Source organism: Sminthopsis crassicaudata, chromosome 4 (genome assembly GCF_048593235.1).
Source record: "Sminthopsis crassicaudata isolate SCR6 chromosome 4, ASM4859323v1, whole genome shotgun sequence".
NCBI classification, from domain to species: Eukaryota; Metazoa; Chordata; class Mammalia; order Dasyuromorphia; family Dasyuridae; genus Sminthopsis; species Sminthopsis crassicaudata.
Window position 1 is genome coordinate 396836544 of NC_133620.1, and position 24237 is coordinate 396860780.

General features: G+C 37.6%; 1 long non-coding RNA gene across 2 annotated transcripts; it reads left to right on the forward strand.

Annotated features, from left to right (window-relative positions):
* The first annotated feature begins 6628 nt into the window (after nt 1-6628).
* LOC141539574 (uncharacterized) lies at nt 6629-21459 on the forward strand. 2 transcript variants are annotated; one of them, XR_012481331.1, is made up of 4 exons: nt 6629-6998; nt 14174-14279; nt 16762-16976; nt 18879-21459. It is a non-coding gene; the product is annotated as an uncharacterized LOC141539574 (long non-coding RNA). The 2 variants fall into 2 exon arrangements; XR_012481330.1 differs by having other exon boundaries at nt 6629-6725.
* The last annotated feature ends 2778 nt before the right edge of the window (nt 21460-24237 follow it).

Here is a 24237-nt window from a genome sequence, read left to right on the forward strand (position 1 = left end):
CAATATATATGTGTTTATGTATGTGTTCATGTACACACATATGTTATAAATATATACATATTGAATTTGTATTAATATGCAAAAATCCATATGTGTTGCTATATATGTTCACACATCTGCATATAAATAACATATGTACTTATTCTATGACTTGTATGTATAGGAATGCATGTATTGTTTGTTTGTACATAGTTGATTATATGTTATCTTCCATATTAAAACTATGAGCTCCTTAGAGCAAGGACCATTTTTTGCTTTACTTTATATCCGCAGTACATAATACTTGGCACTTAATAGGCACTTAATAAATGCTTTTTAGCTTGTTGCCTTAATTTGTCATCACTATATCACATTGTTGACTTGTACTGAGTTTCAATTCATTCAAGTCCCAGTTCCTTTTTGGATGAGCTGTTTGTTCAGCCATAACTCTCCATCTCACATTCACACAATTGATTTTTTAAAATCTAACTATGAAACTTTATATCTTTATGTCTTACTGTTATCTTATTAAATTTGGCCCAATTGTTTAGCATGCCCAGAGTCTTTCAGATTTTGACTCTATGATCTAAAGCACTAGCTATCTATAAACATATATGTTTATATATATATATATATATATGTTTATATCTATAACTATATAGATGTCATCTATAAATATAAAAGCCAATAAACTATACCTTTATTAAAGTCAATGGTAAAAATGGTAAGGATCTAGGAGCCACATACAGGTTCCTGGGTCATTCCATTGGAATCTTTCCAAGTTAACATGAAACCATTAATGACTGCTCTTGGCATCTGACCAACTAATCAATGTTAAATCCAGATAATTATACTACTAACTAGCCAATATCTCTCTATTTTGTCTATAAGGATATCACAAGAGACTATCAAGTGCCTTATTAAATTAAAATAAACTATTTCTCTTGGTGGCTAAGTGGCCCCGTGGATTACTTAGACATACTGTCAAAAAGACTCCTCTTCCTGAGTTCAAATCTGATCTCAGATATTTACAATGTGTGACTCTGGGCAAGACACTTAATCCTATTTGTCTCAGTTTCCTCATGTAAAAAATGAGATAAAGAAGGAAATGGCAAACCACTCCAATAACTTTTCCAAAAAAATTCCATAAAATATAAATTCCTATCTCTTAATTTAGAGACCTTCACAGGTCAGCTCCAATCTATCTCTTATGAACACTGGTTTCCAGAAAACTGGCCCATTCACATGGGTATGAAGTTCCCCATGCACCCATGCACCATATTCTATCTCACACCTATGCATAAGCTATCCCCCCATTTTTGGAATATCTTCCCTGATCACATTGGTTTCTTGCAATCCCTAGTTCACCCAAGGAACCTACATGAGGGCTTATTAATTGCCCCAATTATTAATGATCTCCTCTATTCTGAAACTACTGTTAATTTGTATATATTTTGTACTCACTTAAATGTTGATGTGTTTTTTCTTCCCAGAAATACATAAGCTGCATGAGAGCAGGTTCATTTACATTTTGTCACCATAGACACTTTTAATAAATGTTTGCTGAATAAATGAATGGAAATAACCAAACCTGCCATTCACAGGGTGAGAGAGTTATCATTTTTGAAGGATTGCCCCACCAAAGTATTCTCCTTGAACCTGAAAGAGTAGTAGTTGTCCTGGAGGACTAAACAGCAAGTTCAAGAACAATTTTCAAGTAGGCCAGAAAGGATGTTCAACTGTGGGGGCTCCTCTGAGAGGAAGTTAGGTTTCCGATGCAGGGACCCACTGAAGAAATATGCTATCAGGAAGTCCTCTTCTTGTACAGCCTGAATTTGCAAGGATTCACTGGAGAAAATTAGCACTTCTTCTTCTGTTTTAGATTATAATTAGACAATTTTCTAGTATCAGAACAGTTATTATCAATCTTGCATGATTGAATACTTAAATATTCATTTCTATAGTATTATTGCACCTACACTAGAAATATAGATGCAGCCTCTCCAGAATATTGATGCCTAGAGTTTCACCTGGATGACACTGTGCTTACAGAGTTCAGCCATGTTCATTTTTTTTTCTTATTTTATTTTTAAGTAGACCTTAACTGCAGGCCTTACTATGAAGCTTGTCTGAGATTTTTATGGGCTCTAGGTCCATAGGACAATTTTTTCCTAAGGTTACAGAACATTCCAGCAACCATCTCCTTTAATTCCTTTTTAGGGAATCTCATCCCTCTTTGGAGAGTCTTTTTTAATTAATTCATTTTCCTTTCGAGGAAACTTACTTGTCACAATTAAAGTTTAGTTTAGACCTCTATTTGGATCACTCTATTTCTTGCAATTGTCAATTGGGAAATTTTAAACTATGTATTGCAAGGAACCAGAGGTAGTAATCTTGTTGGATTGGCATATGGGAAGAAATGGAATAAGGATTTATAAAGAAACTATTATGTTCTGGGCACTGTCCTAAGCAATTTTTATAAATATTAGGTCATTTAATCCTTACGACCACCCTCTAAGGTATATATTGTTACTATTTCCATCTTACATTTGAAGAAACTGATACAGACCAAAGTTAAGGGATTCACCCAGGATCACACAGACAGTAAGTTTCTGAGACTATATTTGGACTTGAGTCTTCCTGGCTGTAGTCCCAATGCTACCTAAGTTGCCTCTATATTATATGATAAGAAAGATTACTAGAAATATTTGGGGAGAAATTATGTATTGCAAGAACCTAGAAGATATTAAACCTGCCATCCTTTATCCTCTCTGCCTTTAGGACTAGACTTGGTTTGCATGTGTAGCTCCAGAGCAGAGTGGACTTCATGGAAGAGGAAAGAGAGAGTTTCCCATCCCCAGTCTCAGCATTTTGTTTTAAGTATTTGGTACCTCTGTGAGCCAAACTAGATTAAAAGAAGAGTCCTTTAATGAGAGAGAAAGAGCATTGGGAGAAAACTGAAAATTCTGTCTCCTGGGGCAAATTTGGTTAAGTAGAACAATAGAAAAAGCTGTCGATCCAGAGAGATTAGTGAGTCTGAATATCCCACTTTGTGTGAATCTCTAGAATAGTCCATGATGAAATACTTTACCCAGATGGGTGTAGTTGTTCCAATACAGCAGCACGGGAACATCATCCTAGGAGAGAAATAGGTGACAGTAATGAAATCATCAAGGGGTGTCAAACTAGATGAAAGAGTTCCTTCTCCTAAAATGCCAACATGAGGAGGGGAAACATTCTCTCTCTATGAGGTCCGCTACCCCAAAATCTTTAATTCCACACTCCAAAGAACAACTGCACTAGGAAGGAAGGAAGGAGGCATATGTCTCCTCTCCCCTTTCCCAAAGTTGTTTGGGACTAAATCCCTGTGATCTCATGCTAGTTATGGTTCTTAAGATGAAATGTTTCAATAGTTTAAATTATAAAGAAATGTTTTTTCAGTGACAGAAAGAACATACTTTTGTTGTTGTGCAGTCATGGTTTACTTTTCATGACCCATCTGGGATTATTTTGGCAAAGATGCTAGAGTAGTTTGCCATTTCCTTCTCCAGCTCATTTTACAGATGAAGAAACTGAGATAAATAGGATGAGTGACTTGCACAGGGTTACATAGCTAGTAAGTATTCAAGGCTAGATTTGAACTCTATTCAAATGGGTCTTATAATTCCAAGCCTAGTACTCTATTCACTGTGTCACCTATCTGCCTTACAACATGCATCAGAAAGTAAAAGTGGGGAACATTCTAGTCTTATGAGTCAGGAGGGCCACAATTGGAAATGCTGTCATGGAGATGATGTTTGTTGACAGTTGAAGGGTAGACAATGGAAAGAGATCTGAACTGAGAAAGGGTAGGGCTGAGATGGATGAAGCCTTAGGACAGGAGGAAATGATAAAGAAAGGGAGTTAGGATTGTGATGATAGAAAAAGAGAAGAAAAGTAAAGTCAAATGGAAGAATTGACCAACTGTTAGGCAGGGAGAATGCTGAGTAGGCAAAAGCATAATCTGACTCCAAGGCTGTCATTCAAATGTTGTCCTTTTACATAAGTATCTTAGCTTTCTCTCTAACATATGTGACTTGACTTTTCAAAAGAAAAATATGTACCTTGTCATAAAGAGTATAATTTTCTGGCACTAAAGATTTATACATTTATTAAAAGCAGTATTTAAAATGGTCCTTCATTATATCATCCTGCTTACTGAGGCCTAGAAAATTACTGAAGCAATTTACCTCTAAATTTCTGAGACTGATTCCAAAACTACCTCTTGAAACTTCAAGAGGAGGTGTCTTGCTAGTTCTAATATTTATGATTTGGTGAGCAAATCTGTACTCACCATATTCATATATTCATTTCATGCCTTTTAAATTTTTATTTCATTCTAGAATTACTAAATGTTATTTTCCAACTGTCAATAAATAAAGCTTAATAATTTCAGAGACATTGTAAACCAAGGTTGATGTTTGCCATCAGCTTCTGAAGACTGATTATCAGTGGGTCCTGAATTTTGACAATTTTGGCACTCTCTGCAATGCCTGCAACCAGTTCTCCCCCACCAGCCTCTCAGAAACCTCCTGAAATGTTGCTTTGCCCTGGCACCTTTACCATCAGGAATGGTGACAACTTAGCTCTTTGCGGTACTCTGAGGAATGGTACCCCAGGGACCTCAAAGTGCCTCATGAATTTTGGTTCCCATGACAGCAATAACCTCATCCCCATTCCACAGATGGGGGGAACTGCAGTCAGAGGACAGCCAAACATCTTCTGGAGAGAAACAAAGAAGAGGTACTAGCCAAATCGGGAGTGCAAGCATGACTTCTGACTCCCAGAATTCCTTGAGACTTTATGATTGGTCATGCTTCTTTTTACCTTTAGAAACTTTGTGGAGTTTATATATAGTTTCAATCTTGTCCCTCTGAACTCGGCAGGGCCTGTAATCAGTCACTGGGCTGAACACCTGGAACTCTGCGGGGATTATCATTAGAGGGATGCGAAGCCAGGTGTGGTTTTGGACTAGCGACCTATAGGAATGTGGATTATTTCTCACTTTCCAAGTTTACTCTGTTCAAGTTAAAACAATTAACCTCCTTTCCCCTTCAAACAACTGTTACTCTGCAGTTTTCTCCAAGAGAAATCCAACTCAGAGACACAGCACCAAGCTCTGACTCCTCCCCTACTTCTCAAAGCCAAAAGCAAAGAAAGCAAAAAGACAGATTAACTTCTCCTTGGAACTTCTTCTTATCCTGTTCCCTCGATCCCTTGGAATGCCCTCCATCCTTTTCCCATTTTCTCTCCCTCCATCAATCTGCTTTATGTAGTCAGTTCATCAAAGCAAGGATTTTGCCTATAACCAGGATCATCATAAACAATATTCAGCAGATGGAGGCTTTGCCACAGACTACATCCTCTGAGCTTGGGCCTTCAGTTGTGAATGAGCCAGAAAGTGGTAGAAGGGTTTAGTATAGTCCTACCACGAGTTTAAAAATTCCTAACTAGGGGTCAGAAATCTCTTTAGTCCTAAAGACTAAATATTTAGTGGAATCAGTAACACCTCCTGAGAAATAGTGATAGAGTCATAATTAGATATTCTGGTTACTAAGGCAAGGGGGCAGGGAAGAACCTTAAAGATGCACCAAAGAAGTTATACCCTATAGGCTAAATATTTAGAGGCCTCGTAATACCCCTTGAGAAATATTGCTAGAGAGAGCCATAATTAAGTATTCTGGAGACTAAGGCAAGGGGTAGGAAAGAACCTAGGGAACACACTAAAGGCTAAATAGTGAGTGGACTCAGTAATACATCATGAGAAATACTGATAGAACTATAAACAGGTATGACTAAGACAAGGGGGCAGGGAAGAACCTTAGGGATACACCAAGAAGGTTACTCATGGAAAGAACAGAGTGGGGCCCACTGGAGAAAAGGTCACAATACCTGGGTATTTTTACATTAGGTGCCAAGCTGGGGAAGGAAGTGGTAATCCTCTAAATTTTACCTCCCCCTTTGACACTTACGTCCTATGGTATGGAATTTGGGGCAAATTTGTTCATTTCTCTGGACCTTAATTTCCACAATAAGCTAGATAGTCTCCGAGGATCTCTCAGGCTCTGGATATGTGCTGTTCAGTGATATCCGTCTTTCCTGACTCTTTGTGACCCCATTTGGGGTTTTCTTGGCAAAGACACTGGAATGCTTTACCATTTCCTTCTGCAACCCGTTTTACAGATGGGGAAACTGAGGTCAAGAGGGTTAAATGGCTTACCCAGGATCACACAACTAGTATCTGGGATTAGATTTGAACTCCAGACCCGGCACTCCATCCACCCTAACATCAATCCGGTGCTATCTGGATTGGGAAACAGCACATAAGTAAGAGGGAAAACTTCAGTAAGAGGAAATCCTAGCCCGGCAATACATCGCTAGCGTTGCGATATGCTGCAGAGAGAACCGTCACTCCCGCCAGACTGGCAGAATTCTTGAGGTTTTCGTCCCTTGCCTTGTTGGCTGCAACCACAGAAAGCACTGGCCAAGAGACAGCTGTGCTGAGGAGCGAGAGGGCAATGCCAAGTGGTCACCAGCTGGGAGCAGCAGAGAGCAACACCTGGAGACCCCTGCTGTCAGCAGCGGGGAACTGCACAAAGAACCACCCCCGTGCAGCAGCCAGCAATGACTCAACTTGTAGAGCAAGGGAAGCCCGGCTCAAGTTGGACGTGACTGGGGATTCTTATGTTAGGGAATCTTGGGAACCGGTGAGTGTTTATTCAGAGGCCTCTCTTGTAAGCTCCTTGTTGTTTTCTTTTGTTACAGCTGCCCGCTGGTCAGGGGGAGCTGAGGCCGGAGAACTCGGCGGAGCCATGTATTGATCTTCCGATTGTTTCTGGACGGGAGCTTGTGGCCAAAGAGAAGTGAAAAAAAGTCCCCCAAGTTCCCTTACACAGTCGTGGCGAGGCCCTCAGAGAAGGAGGGAACGGCAAAAGAAAGGAATACTTGGGAAGGGCATGGCACAGAACCATTGTGCAGAGGTGGGGAGCGCCGCATGTGTTGGCAAACTCAATTAATGGTTTGGTTTGGTTTCTTTTTCTCTTTTTGTTTTCCTTTCTTTTTTTTCTTTTCTTTTTTTTTTCTTTTTTTAAATTTTGGGGCTTGTTGTTCCCTGAACTCCCACTCTTAGCAATGGATAGAGCTCCTCAGAGCAAGCTTTCTGTTTCTGGGCTCCGAGGTGTGTGCTGTGGCTGCGCAGCCTTAAAACGGCAGCTCCAGGGTTCCCACCGAGTTCTCCCTCAGCCAATAGATAAAATTAGCTTAAAGCAAAAGCAATGTGGTAAGAGTAACTATAAAACATTCCCCTCATCATAAACCAAAGGCGTGTTCTTCCACTAATGTATACAATGTTTCTAGGAAGAATAAACACCAACAATTACAAGTGATAGTAAGGCACACAGGCAGGGAACCTATAGAGCCAAGGTGACACAAACTGATGGTGTGTAGCGGAAGTTATATCCTTTCTACCACCCTGGAGTCCTCTCTCCGCTCTCCCTCCTGTCTTGGAAGAGGTACTAGAATGCTACATAGGTTCCTCAACCGGAATCCCACGGCTTCCTTCCCTCTGCACTTCAGCTCTTAATTGCCAAGTTTTTCTCCCTCTTTCCCTCCCTCCCTCTCTCCCCACTATGTCTCTCTCTATCTCTGTCTCTGTCTTTTCACTCTTTCCTCTCTTTCTCTCCCTCTCTCTCCTTCCCTTCCTCCTTCTCCTCTCTCTTCTTCCTCCTTCCCCCATCTCTCCCTCCCTCCCTCTCCCTCTTTCCTTCATTCCTTCCAACTTTCTCTCTCACTGTGTCTGTCTGTCTCTCTTTCCTTCCCTCCCTCCAATCTTCTCTCTTCTTCTTCCTTTCATCTCTCTCTCTGATTTTCTCTGTCTGTTTCTCCTTCTGTCTCTTCTCTTTGCCCCTTCCCTCCATCTCTCTCTCTCTCTCTCTCTCTCTCTCTCTCTCTCTCTCTCTCTCTCTCTCTCTCTCTCTCTCTCTCTCTGTCTCTCTCTGTGTCTCTCTCTCTCTCTGTCTCTGTCTCTCTCTCTTTCTCCTCTCTCTCTCTGTCTCTCTTTCTCTTTCTCTCCTTTCTCTTCCTCTCCCCTCTCTCCACCGTCTTCTCTCTCCACCTCCCCTCCCTCTACTTTTCCCACTATATCCCCCTCTTTCTTCCGTCCTCTCCCCACTCTTGTCCCATATTTATTTTAAATTTTTTTTATTATATATATATATATATTTTATAATATTATCCCTTGTATTCATTTTTCCAAATTACCCCCCCTCCCTCTATTCCCTCCCCCCGACGACAGGCAATACCATACATTCTACATGTGTTACAATATAGTCTAAGTACAATACATGTGTGCGAATATCATTTTCTTGTTGCACAATAAACATTAGAATCCGAAGGTACATGCAACCTGGGCAGACAGATATTAGTGCTAACAATTTACATTCCCCTCCCAGTGTTTCTTCTCTGGGTGTATCTACCTCTGTCCATCATTGATCAACTGGAAGTGAGTTGGATCTTCTTTATGTTGAAGATTTCCACTTCCATCAGAATACATCCTCATACAGTATCGTTGTTGAAGTATACAGTGATCTTCTGGTTCTGCTCATTTCACTCAGCATCAGTTGATTTAAGTCTCTCCAAGCCTCTCTGTATTCCTCCTGCTGGTCATTTCTTACTGAGCAATAATATTCCATAACTTTCATATACCACAATTTACCCAACCATTCTCCAACTGATGGACATCCATTCATCTTCCAGTTTCTAGCTACAACAAAAAGAGCTGCCACAAACATTTTGGCACATATATGTCTCTTTCCGCTCTTTAGTATTTCTTTGGGATATAATCCCAGTAGTAGCGCTGCTGGGTCAAAGGGTATGCACAGTTTGATAACTTTTTGGGCATAATTCCAGATTGCTCTCCAGAATGGCTGGATTCTTTCACAACTCCACCAGCAATGTATTAGTGTCCCAATTTCCCCACATCCCCTCCAACATTTGTCATTATTTGTTCCTGTCATCTTAGCCAATCTGACAGGTGTGTAGTGGTATCTCAGAGTGGTCTTAATTTGCATTTCTCTGATCAGTAGTGATTTGGAACACTCTTTCATGTGAGTGGATATAGTTTCAATTTCTTCCTCTGAGAATTGTCTGTTCATATCCTTTGACCATTTATCAATTGGAGAATGGTTTGGTTTCTTATAAATTATGGTCAGTTCTCTATATATTTTGGAAATGAGACCTTTGTCAGAACCTTTGTTTTTAAAAATATTTTCCCAATTTGTTACTTCCCTTCTAATCTTGTTTGCATTAGTATTATTTGTACAGAAACTTTTTAGTTTGATGTAATCAAAATCTTCTATTTTGTGATCAATAATGATCTCTAGTTCTCCTCTGGTCATAAATTCCTTCCTCCTCCACAAGTCTGAGAGGTAGATTATCCTCTGTTCCTCTAATCTATTTATTATCTCCCTCTTTATGCCTAAATCATGGACCCATTTTGATCTTATCTTGGTATATGGTGTTAAGTGTGGATCCATATCTAATTTCTGCCATACTAATTTCCAGTTTTCCCAACAGTTTTTTCCGAATAATGAATTTTTATCCCTAATGTTGGAATCTTTGGGTTTGTCAAAGATTAGATTGCTATAGATGTACCCTTTTTTGTCCTTTGTATCTAATCTGTTCCACTGATCTACCGGTCTATTTCTTAGCCAATACCAAATGGTTTTGGTGACTGCTGCTATATAATATAGCTTTAGATCAGGTACACTTAGACCACCTTCCTCTGAGTTTTTTTTCATTAGTTCCCTTGCAATTCTTGACCTTTTATTCTTCCATATGAATTTTGTTGTTATTTTTTCTAGGTCATTGAAATAGTTTCTTGGGAGTCTGATTGGTATAGCACTAAATAAATAGATTAGTTTGGGGAGTATTGTCATCTTTATTATATTCGCTCGGCCTATCCAAGAGCACTGAATGTCTTTCCAATTATTTAAATCTGATTTTATTTTTGTGGCAAGTGTTTTGTAATTTTTCTCATATAATTCCTGACTTTTCTTTGGTAGATGGATTCCCAAATATTTTATACTCTCAACATTTGTTTGGAATGGAATTTCTCTTTGTATCTCTTGCTGTTGCATTTTGTTAGTGATATATAAAAATGCCGAGGATTTATGTGGATTTATTTTGTATCCTGCCACTTTGCTGAAATTTTGAATTATTTCTAGTAGCTTTTTAGCAGAGTCTTTGGGGTTCTCTAAGTATACCATCATGTCATCTGCAAAAAGTGATAGTTTAATTTCCTCATTTCCTACTCTAATTCCTTGAATCTCTTTCTCGGCTCTTATTGCCGAGGCTAGCGTTTCTAGTACTATATTGAATAGTAATGGTGATAGTGGGCAACCTTGTTTCACTCCTGATCTTACTGGGAAAGGTTGCAGTTTATTTCTATTGCATATTATGCTTACTGACGGTCTTAAATATATACTCCTGATTATTCTAAGGAATAATCCATTTATTCCTATACTCTCAAGAGTTTTTAGTAGGAATGGATGTTGGATTTTGTCAAATGCTTTTTCTGCATCTATTGAGATGATCATATGGTTCTTATTAATTTGATTATTAATATGGTCAATTATATTAATAGTTTTCCTAATATTAAACCAGCCCTGCATTCCTGGAATAAATCGTACTTGATGATAGTGTATTATCTTGGAGATGATTTTCTGAAGTCTTTTTGCTAATATCTTATTTAAGATTTTAGCATCAATATTCATTAAGGAGATTGGTCTATAATTTTCTTTCTCAGTTTTCGATCTACCAGGTTTAGGTATCAGTACCATGTCTGTGTCATAAAAGGAGTTTGGTAGGACTCCTTCAACCCCTATTTTTTCAAATAATTTATATAACATTGGGGCTAATTGTTCTTTAAATGTTTGGTAGAATTCACATGTGAATCCATCTGGCCCTGGGGATTTTTTCCTGGGGAGTTGATTAATAGCTTGTTCTATTTCTTTTTCTGAAATGGGACTATTTAAGCAATTTATCTCCTCCTCTGTTAATCTAGGGAGCCTATATTTTTGGAGGAAGTCATCCATTTCACTTAAGTTATCAAATTTATTGGCATAAAGTTGGGCAAAGTAACTCCTTATTATTTCTCTAATTTCCTCTTCATTGGTGGAAAGATCCCCCTTTTCATTTGTAAGACTATCAATTTGATTTTCCTCTTTCTTTTTTTTGATCAAATTTACCAAAGGTTTATCTATTTTATTGGCTTTTTCATAAAACCAACTCTTGGTTTTATTTATTAATTCAATAGTTTTTTTACTTTCAATTTTATTGATTTCTCCTTTTAATTTTTGTATTTCGAGTTTAATTTTTGGTTGGGGGTCTTGTCCCATATTTTGCTGCCAAAAGCCCTATTTCTTGAATGTTGCTGGGAGAGAGGGAGGGTAGTAGAGGGAGATAGCCTTCTCCCTACTTCTATCTGGTATAAATTCAGGAATCACTCCCACAAAGCTAATCCAAGTCTAGATTGAATCCAGAGCTGATAATTTGAGTATTTAAAGGGCCATCAAAGATATGACCAATTTTCACTTTTTTTAATGGGATCAGAGAAAGGTTCCTTCACAAAGGGAGGGCATTGTATTAACACCTTGTTAACACATTAGCATCTAGTTATCAATCATTATCTCTTTGTGGGAGGAATCAGCAATTTTGGGATGTGAACATTATAGGGATGATTCAATAAAGAGGGGCAAGATGTATTCAAAATTGAAGATGGTGCTAAAAAAAAAAAAAAAAAAAAAACAAAATGGGCAATAAGGACAGCAGTTTCTTTCAGTCTCCCTCTTCCCCTATAATGACACTTTAGTGCTATTCCTAACATATTCTTATCTATCAAATGAGAACAAAAATATTAAGCTGAAAGGGTCCAATGACATAAAAGATGTGAAAGTATTTTGAGAATTTAAAGGGACACAAATGGAAGGTGTTCTTAGTAGACAGAACTGGGCCTAGTTTAGGGAGTAGTTATGGTATTAATATGTCTTATATGTTAGGAATAGCATTATAAGAACTCAGCTGAGTTCTTATAGCACATCTGTCTTCCCCTACACACACACACACACACACACACACACACACACACACACACACACACCCTATTATCATATTCTATATAAATACTTCTGACAAGTCTCCAAAATCCCATTCCCCTACTATACAATCATCAAAACCTTTTATCACTTTCTTATCTTAATAACCTCATTTACCATCTATTCTTCCCTCCTTCCCAAAAATTCCCTTGCTGTGTCATTGTAAGTTATCTCTGTAGAAAAAAATGTAACTGTAAGATGGCTATTCAATCAGTATTATAGCTGCCAGGTCTGGAAATTGAGCCTCTTTGTTGTCTGACCCAATTTCAATAAAATCTAGGAAGGAGGTGCTATTGCACACTTCCAGAACTTCTGAGACAGGAATTCTGGAAGCCTAAGAGACATCAGTTATGCTTCCCCACCCCTCAACTTCTGGCTCTCCAGAAGCCATAAAGGAAGGAGGGGTTGGGTGAGTAGTTGCTAGTTGTGACAAAACCTATAAAAAAGATTGCCTCTTCAGATTTCCTCCCCGAGGCTTGGATTAACTGAATCTTTACTCTTACCCTTTAGCCATAGATTACATGCCTATGTCATGGCAATTATCTCACAGGTGGTTGTTATGGGTCTTAAAGGGTGAAGGTGGGCAGGGCTGGAGCAGCCCTTAGACTCTGTAAATACTCCATAAATATTTGCCAAATGAAAGAATGAATCAGCCCAATTCTATTGCCACCAGTGGGAAAACAACTGAAAACAAAATCCTTTTGACAACAGGACACGTCAGCACATCTTCCTATAAAACTCTTATGATTCACAGATTCCTGATTCATAAGCCCTGGGACTTAGTACCCAGAGTTTTGAGATCTCTCTCTCCAATGGTCCCAGAGAGGAATTCAGATTTATTTTTCACTATCTCTCAGACTCAGTTTGCCTTCTACATATATACAAACTCCTTGGAGGCAAAGGGTAGAGAGTAAGGAAGACCATCTCTCTGGGAAACAGAGACTCCAATCACATGGCTTTCAAAAGTATAGGTTTTCCTATCTTCAACCTGGTATCATTTTCCAAAGGGAGAAATCTCTCTGTACCCTGAAGACAACTCTTTAAGATAAGAGTTTCAGAGAACATACCAATCTATATTCACAGAGAAATTCCTCAGTGATAATCGCATATATTGATAAAATCATAGATCTACATCCTTCCCCTTTCTCCAAAAGTATCCCAGAAATGGAGCAATTTCGAATGCTATGAATAAAATCTGATAATCAGCAAGCTTTTTGCGCTCACACCTCTATCAGTAAAACAAAATTTTGAACAAATGCCCTATGGATATGTATTTACTTAGTAATTATATATATACCTATTACTGTACTTTTAATTATTTATATCATAACACTTATATCACTCAATAATTTTCCTTCTGAATAAGGTTGCTACTTCCTCTCCATAAGACAGTGTTAGTTCTTGAGATGCTAGATCTAGGGAGCTACAGCCCTTCTATCCCCAAGTCAGAATGGTTTTAGTCTAATTTATTTTTTTTTCTTCTTTTACACTGGGGGTTCCATAGCCTTAGCCTATAAACAAAGGACTCCTTCAGAAGTTCTGGGAATTCCTTTCTTCTCACCTTTCTCAATGTAGTTTTCATTCACCATTCCTAGTTGAATTAGAGTATATCCATTTTGAATATTCCTTCCTTTCCCTACTCCTGAGCAAAGTGCCTCTCACTGGTGATAGTTCACCCCATGAGTGTTGGGTGTTAGATGAACTCTTCTACTACCTTCCACCATCTTCCTGTTTCCCTATAGTCCTCTTGGACAGCTAGGCTAATTCAAGCAAATTAGCCTGAACATAGTTCAACAAAGTAATGAAGAAAGAGAGGGCCACAGTAGTTAAGTTGCTAATCATACCCTAAGTAATAACATGGCAAGGAATTCCAGAACTAAAATCTCTGGGGGGTTTTTATTCTAAACCAAGAATTTGTGAAAATTTGGGCAACATCCCCAATGTTAATGCATAGCAGAATCCATGGGGTATTAATTTGGCAAATAACATCTTGTTCCTTCTAGGAGAAGTACCTGAACCCTTGAGCAAGTGGGGATACTCAAAAGTCCATGTCAACTAAGCTAAGAAGAAAAGTCACTTCTGCCTTTGTTACTTTCTAGAACATGAAAGGTTGGATGAGATGATCTTTAAAGTCTCTTTTAGCTCTAAGACATTATAATTATATAATTCAAATGAAGATATGGGGGGAAAGGCTTAAAAAACAATTATATCACTATACTATTGGATCCTAGGATCAAACTCCACTGACCACAACTCTGTGCCCTCACCTTATCTCTACCAATCAACCAATTTACCACTTTCTTAATATAGAATTTCATCTTGGGCTTCAGGACAGGTCACAGATTAAAGTGGCCCCTGTTCAAAGAGAAAATATATTTTTAAAACTTCCTGATATGGTATAAATTCATGTTTTTCTAATATTTCCTTGCTGCTGATGCCTTGAATCTGATATCCTGATTACTTGCCTGATCTCTGTACTCTTTGATTCCTGGCTATTCACCTGGCTTCTGACCTTCAGACCAGTGTCATTGCCCCACTTACAACCACTTACACCAATTTTATTCTCAGCTGGCCCAGCTCCTGTCCTATCTATTTGTTCCACTGCTATCATTGCCCTAGTATGATACTTCTACAGGCCTCAGGCTTCCCAGCATCCCAGAGTAATGCACTTATCTTGGTGACTACAGTTGTGAGCTCTTTGCCCACCTCTATCTCTTTGTGACTGGAGGCCAATCTCTCAGATTCTCCACAGGTAATACAGGGACAGTAGTATTAACCCACTTCCCATTAAGGAATAATTGTCTGAACAGGTGCTTTAACACCCCTGGGTGCTATAAAGATTCTGAATGGCAGGGAAACAGGTGCAACCATCTTTGCTTACTTACCAGGTGAACATCAGCTTCATTGGGCTGAGACCAACTTCCCTAATTGGTATAAACTCAGTTGGGGTCTTCTGCTATATGGGATAGTGGGCCAAAAAGACCAAACAAAAGCAGTACAAAATGAAATCTGGATGGTAATAACGTTGCTTAGATTGGAGCGTATCAGAGCCTCTCTCAATCTGATCTGTCCTTTAATAGGAGGAGGGAAGTCACTAGAGTTTGTTCCTAATAAATTCCTAGTGCTTAAAGCCATTCTTAGTCTCTGGAACTGGTCCTGCCCTCAAGGAACTGACATCCTAATCCTCCTAATGGGGTAGACACCATACAAAAACCATGTGCATACAATATGTAGTATGAATGTACAGAGAAAGAGTAGGAAAGAGACAAAGATAGAGACAGCAACATAGAGAGATGCAGAGAGATACACAGACAGAGTAAATTAGATATAATTTCACTCCCTTGCCCAATACACATGTATAAATGCACACACACACACACACACACATACACAACACATACATAGTTCAAATCACAATTCAACAGGCAATCCCTGATTCCCCACATACAGCAAATTCTTCCTCATATCCAGAGAATCAAAAAGTTCTTGAATTAATCACCTTCCTAACTTTTCAATCTTCCTTTTTCCAGCTCTTACCCCATTCAGTCCTCACCTGTCTCTTAAATAATCATTCTCACCTCTTCTTAGTTCTTTTCTAATTATCTCATTCTGTCTGCATATTTCATCTCCCTATAGCCATCTTGAGAGCCAGCTTCTCTTCTCTTTTATTATTTCATTTCCTTTCATTTGGTAATATTATGAATTTATATAAACAAGTACCAGCATGATATATATCAAGACCCTTCTGCTCAAGGGAAAAGGAATACACAGTTATTGAGGGAGGTATGTTCATTGTAGGAGTCTGATACTAGTCTTAATAGTAAGTTGTCATAGAACCAATTTAATCTACTGTTCAACATAAATGAATGCTCTTTTCTTTGGTTCTTGCAGAAAACTTTATTCCAACTAAAATTTAGGATTTCATAAAGAAACATTTTAATCAGAGCTAATTCATCAAAAGAATTGTATCTCATGTCATTGTTGGGTAGTAACCTCAACTAAGTAACCAGAAAATAATTATATGAAGATTAAGCTACACCCAAGAGTCTGAAAGAGTAAATGAATGGGGGATATGCGATTCAAATACTCTAAAAAGATAAAAAAAAAAAAAGATTATAAATATGCATTTGAATGATTGGTTAAATGGCCATACTTCTTTCAAAGTTGAGTAATATTTGGCATGTTTGCTCACAGGCTTAGGTTGAAGTAGAAAAGTGCTATATTTAATTTCTGCCTTTGAAATAGAAGTGTGAGAGATATTGGATTTGTAATATCATTAGTAGAAGAAATTTCCTGGGCGAAGAAACTCCTTCTACTGATGCAGGTCAGCATCTTCTCTGCAATCTACCATTTTAGAAAGTTGTTCAAAATCCTGATTCAGCCAGGGTCACAAAGCCCTATGTATTAGAGGCACAACAAACCCAAGTCTCCCTGGTTCCAAGCCAGTTCTCTGTCACTTCTACCAAACTGTTTCATTCATGTGGTATTGGAAATACTATAATTATTTTGTGTACTTGACATATCTTCTGTACTGGACTGTAAGCTCAAATGGATCAAAGGTTGTGTCTTATTTCTCTTTGTATGTCCACAGAGCCCAGCATACCACTGCCTTGGGACCAATCATGTGAAAGGTAAAGAAACGTCCTTGGATGCTGTAGCTGGAAGATTAAAGACATAGAGAGACAGCTTCATACTAGCAGAGAAATGACTCCATAGTAGTCTCAATTCAACGTGAACACTTCTGGGAAATGAGACAAACCTCTCACCTTTATTTCCTCTTCTGCAAGAAGGAGAGATTGAACTAAGGTCATCTCTATAGTTACTTTCATTCTGTAGTTCTATTCTATAACTCTTCCACTCTTTAACTCTAGAACTATTCCAGGAGATGAAAGGTGATGGCTTGTCAGAAATATTATGGAGCAGATACCTGTTGGTACAGGTTGAATTAAATAATCTTGGAGGTCTTGTCCAACTATGAGAATCTATGACTAAGCATTTACAACAGAGATAAGTTCACTGGAGCTCCATTGTAAAATTTACTTGTTATGCTGTGTTATGTATGATATAATCCAATAAGTGGAAACTCCCTTATAACAAGTTCATTTTGGAACTAAACTTCTTTGGTTAGTATCCACAATAGAACTCAGTTCCAACAAAAAGGATACTCAACAATACTATGGAAATATTGTCATTTATCAGTAAAGGAGCTTATTCAGAGGATTAAAAGTTTCCTTTTAGAAGTCATTGTCATCAGCCACACTCAAAGAAGTAAAGATATATTGGGAGGGGGAAGAGAAAAAAGACAGATAGAGAAATAGAGACAGAGAGACAGAAAGAGACAAAGAGAGAGCCCCATACAAAGAGAGAGACAGAGAGAGGGGGAGAAAATCACTTGATTTGAATTCATAAAAATGAGTCCTCTTGAATCTGTTGAGGTTCAGAAGGGACTCCAAAAGGTTGAGAGTCACAGACCGGTGTCATGAGGTGTCTCAAAAGAATTTACAGGGTTGAACCCATCTCCAAGTCAAAGAACAAAGTTTAGTGTAATTGTAATGCCAATTGAAGCAGGCGAAGTGCCAAAAGAATTTAGCAAAGAACCAAGAGCAAGAAGATAGATTTATAGGACAGTTAAACCAGAGCTTACAGGCAGGTTTGAAGGGTGGTCTATTCACTATTGTCTCAAGAATTGGTTATTACTGACCAACAAATTATCTATCTGACAGTAATGTTTGTAGGACTATTCTAAGGCCAGAACACTTTTTTATCATTGACAGATAGATTGTTAGAACAATGGCACTCTAAGATCAGAGGGCCTCAGAATCATTAATATATCTTCCCTAAAGTCTAAGAGAGGAAATATTACATTCCTTGGCTACAAGACTTTTACAATCATTAACACACAAATTGTCAGAAAAACAGTATTCTAAGGTTAGAAAGACTTCGAGATCACTGATTCTAAAGCCAGAAGACTTTAGAATCATTGACATTGTTAGAACAGACACACTCTAAGGTCAGGAGACCTCTTTCCTACTGTTTCCCCAGAAGCTATATTCCATCAAATCCAAGGCCAGTACTCTTATCTATTGTCCCCTCTAGCTGCCAAAAATTCATTTAGCAGTGCCCAGAGTCTTTAGGGCTCCAGTAGAAAAGGAATAAGCATGATGACTACAGTGCTGGCAGCTTGGTGTGAAAATGACCAGGAAGTAACAAAAGGAAAGCAATAAGAGAAGGAAAGGAAATAATAACAATTATAAGAAAAGAGAATAGACTGATCATTGCTAACTAGCTAATGTATGTATAGTGTTTTTCTAATTACAAACTTTCACATATGTAATATCATTTGCTCCTTCTAATATCATTGTAAAATAAGCAGAGTATATTATTCCCATTTTATAGATGAGAAAACTGAGGCTTGAAAAAGTCAAGTGAATTTTCCAGGGTTCTCAGATCTGAAACCCAAATCCATAGATTCTAACTTGGTAACACAGTAGATATAAAGCTAAATTTGCAGTCACAAAGATAGTTCAAATTCTGTCTCAGATACTTAAAAGCTGTGTGACTCTGGGGAAATCATATAACTTCTTATAGTCTCACTTTCCTCATCTGTGAAATGAGGATAACTATAGCACCGCCTTACGGGGTTGTTGTGAGTACTAAATGACATAAGATACATAAAGTAATTTGCAAACCTATACTCTTTGCTCTTAGTTGTGGAGACATCAAGGGGTATCGTCTTGACTTGCACGTGAATTGGATTTAAGTACAAAAGAGTTGTACAAATCAAGAGCTGGCTCTCTCTTTCAAAGTCATCAAAGACCATCTTCAGGACAAAAGTGAAAACGACTAGTCATGGCCTGGGCTGCAACAAATGACCTTAGCATCTTCCATGCCAGATGAAACTCTACTAAAACACTCCACAATGCCTGCTTCAGCAGCCTTCTTGGCCATTGGGTCAGACTGTTCTGCTCACCAGAAGTCTTCACCTGCTTGGGGTAAATATCACCTTAACTCACCAACAGCTTTGAGGTCTGTCAATCACTTTCAACCTGGTTTAGCCTGCAGCAAATAGTTTCATCAGAGTATGGCCATTATGTATATTACAGCTTTTTGGAGCCATTGGAGAGAGTTGGGTGATAGATGGGCACCAAAGGTGGATGAACAGCCCTGAAAAAAGGCTCAGTAGTCCTCATACTAGAGGAGTCAGTCCTCCTTAAGCACCCCCTACATCCATAAAGGTCTATAGATATACAAATAATCACTAGACATTATACAAATACTAGGTATTATGGCTTTTGAACCCTGCTACGCAGACAGCCAAACAAAATCACACAGTGAATTAAATTCAAAACCTTTGACTTTAGGGTACACTTTGCAATTTCAAATTACCTTTTAAACAAATTCCCATTTAAAGAACTTAGATGGCATTGCCTTACCATGATTCTGGTTAGATTTCTTAAGATGAAAGAGAATATTGGGGGATATTTACTTTTCCATTCAGAACACTTACTTTTGCAAATTTATTTTGTCACTTCCAAGAAGTATTTCTCTCCAGTATTGTTTTATATACAATGGTCACTGGGTGAGGCACTTTTTTTCCTCCATGGTTTATACCAATATGAAACTTGAACAGCATATTTTTTATTTGCTTTTGGTCAGCTTGGCATTCTTGTTTGGTTTCTCCTAATCAGACAAAGTCAGGCATGTGTACAACAATGAAACTGGCTCAGGTTCAGCATAGCAGTGGTGAAGGAGATTAGCAGGAGGGGGTCATTTGGATTACCAAGATTGAAAAAATTTATTTACATGCATCTATGGTAGGTTCAAAGCCCTTTGAGTACTCGAGAAAGCATGGGGACTCTCAGGTTCTCAAATGACAATTGTATTGAAACACAGTCACTCTCCTTTCTACTCCAGTGTAGATATAGTGAACTGTTTCATAGAGCTCATAGATTTAGAACTGGAAGGGACCAGTTTCAGAGGTCATTTGGTCCAACCCCATCATTTTAAAGATAAGTTCATGGACGCGTAGAAGTTCATGATTTGCCCAAAATAATATATCTACTAAGTGGCAAAGTTGGAATTCAAACTCAGGTTGTGATTACAAATCCAGAACTCATTTTATTATAGCTTTAGGATATCAAAATATCCACCTCAGTTCTTTAAGTGACATTATCACACACACACACACACACACACACACACACACACACACACACGCTTCAAAATACCAGTCAATTCCAAAAGTAGTTGAACAAACATTTCTGATGGTCCTCCATTTCCTCATATTCTTCCATCATCATCATCATCAACAACAATAGCATGTATTAAACATCAACTATTTGCCAGGTTCTGAGATAAGCATTTTACAATTATTGTCTCATTTTGCCCTTACAGGAATCTTTTTAACCCCATTTTAGAGATAGGAAACTGGGGCAGACAAAGTTAAGTGACTTTTTAAGTAAAAGTTAAGATCACATAGCTAGTAAGTATCTGAAGTAGGATTTCAACTCAAGTCCTCCTGACTCTTGATTTGTGTCTCTTGTCCTCTACTTGGAGTTTCTGATTATTACCCAAAAAAGGAAGATAGCTGTGGGATCATAATAAAGTGAGTGGTGGATTTGGATCAGAAGAACTCAGTTTGAATCTCTGCTCCAATATGTAATACCTATGTTCCATTTGATATGAGTTACTTTCTTCCCCTGTCAGGAAGAAGCTATTATCAGATAATGCCCAGACTACCTAGGAAAAAATTCTTTATCAACCTCCATTGTCCCTTCTGAAATGTATGAAAACCCTTCAAACAACTTTTTGAAATATTGATTAGCATGTCTTTGGTAAGGTCTGGGACCTGGTCTGCCAGGTGCAACCCATCTATCTCTTGATCTCTCCCTCTGAGTTCCCACCTTTACTTCTCTCTGGTCTCCCTGAAAAACAAAACAAAACAAAACAAAACACCAAGGCTCTATTTCCCCTATAGAAGATCTGGTTATGATAAAGATCTTTGCTAAATTCTCTTCCAGATTGTGTCCACTATGAGGTAAACTAATATGAGGTAAACTATTAGCATTTTTTGTTTTTCTCCCTAGATTATTTTTACCTTCCGAATCCAATTCTTCCTTTGCAACAACAACAACAACAAAATTCGGTTCTGCACATATATATTGTACTAGGATATACTATAACATATTTAATATGTATGGGAATGCCTGCCATCTAGGGGAGGGGATGGAGGGAAGGAGGGGAAAAATTCGGAACAGAAGGGAGTACAAGGGATAATGTTGTAAAAAGTACTGTCAAAAATGTTATAATTATAAAATTAATTAAAAAAATTCCTTTGGCTGCCATATCCTTTTGAAGATCTTCACTTATTTTAAAGGATTAATTAGCTTGCTTTACAGCAATTGTTGGTGTTGTTTTTTCATTTTTCTTTGAGCTTTGTTATGACTGATCTTGATCTTGTGAATTTGAATGATCCCTGAAATGTTTAACTTACCAACACCAATATCCATAGCACTATCTCTACCAGGAAATATGCTCTTTAGGATGTATAACTTGTGTTCATTTCCTTGGAGTAATATCCATTATTTTAAAATCACAGAATTTAAAAACACAGCAAAAGAAATCAATGAAATGTGCATTGCACTAAATCCAGCATTCAAATGACAGAAAATTAGCTAAAGTCAGGAAAGCCAGGTTCATCCCAGTTTTATCAAATATAGGTGAGACATTTTGAGTCAGCCTAATGTCAGCAGAAACTCACACATATTATTGATGAGAAAGACACCTCAACAAGATTAGGGTCCCCTCTGGTCGATGTCATGAGTTTGGAGAAAGAATTTGCACACTCAGTCTCCAAGTTAAAGAGCAAAGATTTTATTATGCTGCTTGACAGCAGGCTAAAGTTCTAGCAGAGTCAGAATCAAGGAGAGGAGTTTTTGGGGAAAAGAAACAAAGATTAGGTTGATATGCTAATATTATGGTTTAGAGATACCATTGAGGAAGGATAGGGGTGGGGTAGTTCCCAATCAAGTCCTGATTTTATCACCTTTAAGAGAAAATTTAGCCTCACCCAACGTCAGTTAGACATTGATTCACCACTATCTACATTCTTCACTGCATCCCACCATCTTAATTGCATTGCAGCACATTATGACCAAGAAAATCCAAGAAGGAAATTAATTTCAAGTGTCTATCCCACATATACATACAATAAGACAAGATTTATATATTTTAAGCTACATGTTGCAATTTATTTATAATATTCTTTCTGTTCTCCCCCTTGCATAGCTTTGAGATGACTTTGTTTACCTAGATAACTTGCCAAGTTTTTTTTTTCTTTTTTAAGACAGGTTTTACCTTCCCCTTCTTCCCTTTGCTTTATGATATGATAATCATTCATCACTCTTCTTTGTAAGATTTTATAAATAATATTATTATCTTTGGCAGCCATCTCTTTCTATTTGGCAAGTAAGTCAAATCTTTGCTGATAATGGCTTTTTTGATGATCTTGTAGCAATTAATCTATATATAAGTTTAACTTTGGATGAAGTATTACAGTTAATGCCAATATTATTTCCATCATCCATTTCCCATTTTAAACATTTTAATTGCTTATTTAAATAATTTAGGGTTAATTTTTCTTTTTTGCATAACATATTTTTTCATCACTATTCTTTCTTCTAGTTTGTTATAAAATCTGATGTTATTTTTGAAAGTTTGGTGTTCTAACTGTGCAGAAACCTAGCACAGCCATCCCACATCTATATCCATAAAATGTCTTTCTGTCTCTTAAAATGTAGCCTATTCTATTCTTGGTTTTGCTATTTAATGTTCATTGTTAAATAGCTCTTCAAATACATGTTGTAATTCATGATGTGAGACCAATGGAATTAATTAAGAGACATTCCAATAAACCTAAAAGGAGAATTAGTTACTATGATAATTCAAAGATCTGAGTTCAAATGTAGGCTCAGATACTTAATATCTGTGTAACTGTTTGCCTCAGTTTCCTCAATTATGAAATGGATAAAAATAGCACAAACTGGAAGGAATTACTGTGTTAGAATCAAATGAGATAATTTTTATAAAGTACTTAACAGTGCCTGGCATGTAGTAGACATCAGATAAATGTTTGTTCCTTTCCCTTTCCTTCCATCCTTTGATAGAATGGATGTTTTTGATAGATGGATATTATTTACAATGTAATATTACCATATGTGAGATCTGAGTGCTTTCTATTTGAACTAATTATGCTTGCTAACTAGGGTATTAAGATCCTAGTTAATAACTAGTTATTTCTACACTGCTCAAGTATTTGCCAGAATGTATATATATTAAATGTCCTAGATAAGACATATATTAGTTAAAGCTCTGATAGTTCCAACTCCTCTTACAAGCATACAGTCTTACAAGGCTTAAATAAACAGAATTATTTATAAACCAAGAAAAGCAAATAGAATCTGAAAATGACATTAATCACACATAATAATTTCAGGAGTCTGGATAATATCTAGCATTTATAATCATAGCCAAAATGGTAGATATTGACATATTGCATTTGCAGTGGCTCCTCAGTATATACCTTTCTATCACAGCCCTTCACAACTCTAGTACTCTTTCCCTTCTTTACTGGCTACACAGTGTTGCTCTGCCAGCAGTCCTCCATCAGATAGCACTGGTTTTGTCAATAGAATTTCTAGGGGGTCCTAGGTCTGGATTTGGGACTCCTGAAACCTTGCTTTACAATAGTACCCAATAGAGGATTCTGCATAGTTGGAATCATAATACAGGAAAAAGACAGAGACACTGAAGTCAGAAGACCAGATTTCAAATCTCACCCCTAATCTCTTTCAGTCTCAGTTACCTCATCCATAAAATGAAATGATTGGAATAGATGACCATGGAGGTCACTTCTATCTATAAATTTATGATTTATAATGGGTATAGCTCTATAAACTTCTTGTATCTATAAACATGTGTAATCATAAGAAACAATTCCTACACACACTTTTAGCCCACATGTTGAAACTTCCCCACTTTCTCTCAACCCCTACCCACTTTCTTGTAA